Raw genomic sequence first — 4,714 nt, 5'->3', positions numbered from 1 at the left:
GTGCACATGTTGCACCATGTTTGAAATTCAAAACCACTTTGCAAATCTCCCAAATGCATGTATTTACATCCTTTTGTACATATGATCATGCATATATGCACTAGTGTGTATAGACAAAAAGTGTTTTATCATCATTGTCCAACCCCAAGTTGAGCATTTATGCTCAACACTCGCATTAAATAGTGTCATAAACCTACAGAAGTGACCCCAAAGTTTCTCCAGGATCATAGGGAAACTTATCCATCCGCATAGAACCAACAACATGCTCAAGCAGGGCACCCTATCAAAGAGAAAAGCATCCTTTTTCTTGCTAAAATGCCACCGGCCACCTGGATCCCAAGCATGATATGAATCTTTTCTAAGGTTGGCACATGTTATCTCACACCATAAGCTATCACAATTACTCAAAACCATAGATACCTCAAAATGAATCTCATAACTATAGCCCATGCGATTGACAACCATAAATCCCACATTATCTTCCCAATGCATTGATTTCTCTTCATTCCCCACACCCAAGAGACCATCACTCCAAGCATTAACAACTCCACTCCAAAATTGAAAATCCTCTTCAAAACACTATCACCAACATCCTCTTCTTCCACTGAAGGCTTCTTCCACTTGAAAAGCTGGAAACATGCATACAAAGCCACATAGCACATCATAACCAATTCTTCATCATGCCAACCCGCACCAAGGCTCACTAATTGCCAATCACGATCTTCTTAGATAAAGGGATATGGCCCAAAGATACATTGAAGCATGTGAAATGCATCCACCAAATCATTGTGCAAGCAAAAGATCACTTTAACCTCTTTGTCTACCCCATCCTTGAGATGTTTATATTGAGAAACCATAGGGCATGTATCATTGAAGACATCCCTTTGAGTTTGCACTAGCATCAAATCCCTTTGAGTTGGCACTAGCATCAAAGCCACTTTGGTGGTTGCTTGGTCTTTTGGATTTGTGGTGTGATAGTTGATCTTGCCATTGCATTCAACTTGTTGTTCCCTTGTTTTATCTTCTAGATTGATACCTAGTGACAGTTCCCTTTAGGACACACCTACATTGATGGAGCAAAAGATTCCATGCGCACACTCACACACCCAGACAACTCAACACCACACAAGGAATTTACTTAAATTCCAACCCCCGCACACCGCCACTCAAGAGCTCAATAAAAATACTACCCACAAGCTCAATTCAAACTCCAAATGCCTCGACCTACAAGCCCTTGCCTTCCCGCATAAACTACAAGGTGAGTCGAGTTGATCAACACTCGAAATCACACTTGATGGTGACTAAATTATACAAAAAACACCATCAAAAACTCAAAAACTCCAGCCACAAAAGGCCTCTCTCAAAACATTGCAAAGCCTTCACCAAACTCCACTCTGTTGGACTCTTTGGAGTAGCGCCATCCCTAATGGCACAGATACAAGGTCACATAGTCTTGTAGAAAGCCGCACCTTCTTCCCTCAATTCCTCATAAACACACGTCCATGGAAACCTTATAACTTCTATAGAATCTCCCAAGTGCAAAATTGAAGAGAGAAAGCTCTCCTTCACTCCTCCACACACTCGAAAATAGGACGCGAACGCGACGAGACTGCACTAGACCACCTGTGGGAACCATGCTTCCTCCCACACACAGAGATGTGAAAGTGCATCATAAAAAATTCTCCCTCAGCCTCAACACTCATGGAACCATGAGTGATGTGGAAATTTGAAGCATTTTCACACCATTGTTTTGACCTTTTTTGGCCCAGTTTTGACCCTTGACGGGCATTTTCCGCGGGAAAAACCCCCAACAGACTCCAAAATTCACCAAATTTTGTGCGCTTGATCCATGATACCCAAATATATTTTCCACATCCCCACATTCCATTTTCAACCACTTCTAGGGCGGTGCACGTATCACTGCAGATCAAGCGCCATAAATAGACAGTTACTGTTGTGCCAAACTTCTTAGGCGGGATGAGAGTGCCAACACTTGTTGCTTGCATTATTTACATTCTAGAAATATCAAAAACATTTCCTAAAGCCAAAAGAAGCCACACGGGATCACATCCAAGGATTCGATACCCTATCTAGACATGTACGTGTGCCCGACTGTCAGTACGCAAGCATGAATATTTACAATGTACACACGTTGCACCACGTTTGAAACTCAAAACCACTTTGCAAATCTCGCAAATGCATGTATTTAAATCCTTTTGTACATATGACCATGCATATATGCACTAGTTTGTATAGACAAAAAGTGGTTTATCAACGTCTCTTATCCATAAAATGGCATAGAGTTTTGTACTGGTGGATTGCAGTCCTTCCTAGACTAGAAACTAGTTACAATTAGCTTGAGAATTCTTCAAATTGGGGAGACAGTCCTTTAAGTCATTTCTCTTGGGTGATCCAATTGCAAAGGTAGAGACCACTCTAGATTTGTGGTAGTTATCCATTGTTTAGATGTTCTTCCTCTAGAGAAGGAGTGGAGCTAGCTTGGGAGTCAATTTTCGTAGACTACTTCCTTTCAATTATTGGGGTTTCACATATCGTGGACATGATTGACAATCTAATTGGTAGCTTTCTCTAACACCTTGTTCTTTTCTTGCAGAGCTTGGGAGTAGGATCTCATGATCTTGTTGTATTAGATATAGTCTCACTATTGATGTGTACTTTTCTATTGGATGTATATTCATGATTCACTCTCAGGGTGGGGTCCCATTGTGTGGGGAGGTGTTCCACAAAAAAGCATGATTAACATTAGTTTTCATTTTCTTTTTTTGTGAAGTTTCTTCATAATATAGTTTTTAGATTCACTCTCATTTTTGGTGGAGTTCCTTAAGATAGATTTTGTAGTTCATTCATGATATATGGTGATTGGCACAATTCTTTAGTACTTCTTCATCAAACATTTGATTTCTCAATAGCCTCAAGTGTCCACATTCTTTGGACTTCTTGTAGTAGTTTGGAGATTCAAGCACGTGTTATGTGATTGGAGATGTTGATTTTTGACTCTTTCCTTGAAGGTGGAATATTTGGGAGTTGAGGAATGATTCTAATACCTGCCTTTACGCTCAATTTCGATGCTATCTCTTGGAGTGGTTAGTAGCAGTACCTTCTGCATGTTCTAGGTGTGCAGCTTGTGAGTTGATTGAGTTGAGGAGATTCTTGTTAGAGATGGATTCTTGCCCAAGGGATATTATTTTACTTCTTAGATGTCTCTTGGGGATAGCAGATACTATTGAACCTCACAGTCTTGTCGTAGATATCCTCTTTTGAAAAATCCTCAACTTATAGTTATAGATTCCAAACTCCAACTCCCTAGGATGTGTTCCTTTCAAGGAGCTGAGAGGGGGTGTTAGAGTTAAGGTATCTCTCTAGATTTTTCTAATAGATCTCAAAGTCTCTTGGGGAAAGGTGATAAGGAGTGAGGGTTGTTTGTGACTACGCCTAGCCCAACTAAGGTATTTTTTTTATGTCAAGATTTTCCTAGCCTTGTTTAGTCCTAGGTTTTTGGCTCTTTCCTAGCCACATAGGCTCATGCAAACTTACCCTATTTTTTCTCCACTATTTTTGGGTGGTACGACGTGAACTATGGGCCCTTTCCTAATTTTCTCCTTAGTTTTCCCTATTTTAGTAGGTTGTGGGGGTAGGAGGTGGGTTGAATAGCCTTGATATGCACCTATATACGTAACAAGGGGGGTACCACTAAGTGAGCCCATCAAGTGACACCTTGATAGGGTAGACCTTATGGGACAAATTGGATAATTAACAGATAGGAGGTTTTCTCCTAGTGTTTTTGCTCAACCTTTATGACATTTTCTAGATTAGCCCTATATTGAGTAGAGAGATCCATTGGCATCTAGATGGTGATGGCCGGCTTTTGAGAGCCGTGGTCGTAGCAACTAGCCCCAATCGGAGAGCCTTACAATACAAAAAAACAAAAAACAAAAAAAGTTTTTGCTGCAGCTGCTGCCACCCCCCCCGCCGTGCCCCCTTCCTTATCTCAGCACTCACAGAACTACATGTTCACCTCTAATGAAGGTTACATGCCAACATGCTTTGTCATCACACCTATTAAGTCCTTGACTTATGAAACTATTGAATGGTATCCAACCCCACCACAACAGGTGTTCAAAGTTGAAAACCTTACTTAAGAAACTTCTAGAATAGGGAGAGAATCGCCCATTCAGAATGCGTTGTGCTAACATATGCTCTTAGCAAATTCTTTACCAAAATATACTTGTAAGTTGTCCATAAAACAAGGGATGATTAGCAGTAGTAAGAGTGAGGTGCTTTCCCCCAACCACTTATAGATAGTCTTCCATGACTGACGATAAACTATGACTCAACCATTTAGTATCTAGCCATATATTTGATATGGAGTGGAGAAAACTAACTAGGTTGAAAGTGGGCTGGGGGTGGACTGGAGTAAGCTCATAGAGTTTAGACCATCCAACCACAGACACCCATTCCGAGCCAGTACCTTGTATGGAAGGGTGTAAATGTATAATAAATCTGCAGTAGAGATTTCACTTGCAGTGAAAAAATGTGCAGAAAGAATAAAGTCCATGAATTTGCATGCCGCTCCAAATAAATCAGTGTTAATTACTAGGGCCCATAACACCTAGTGTGCATGCATTTAACACAAACTTATCCAAACCACAATTCCATGATGAGACTTTCCATGGTACATATGGGAAAGCCTGGC

Source organism: Adiantum capillus-veneris, chromosome 25, assembly GCF_014529385.1.
Source record: "Adiantum capillus-veneris isolate H3 chromosome 25, ASM1452938v2, whole genome shotgun sequence".
In the NCBI taxonomy this organism is placed as follows: domain Eukaryota; kingdom Viridiplantae; phylum Streptophyta; class Polypodiopsida; order Polypodiales; family Pteridaceae; genus Adiantum; species Adiantum capillus-veneris.
Note: the sequence above shows the minus strand (reverse complement) of the source record.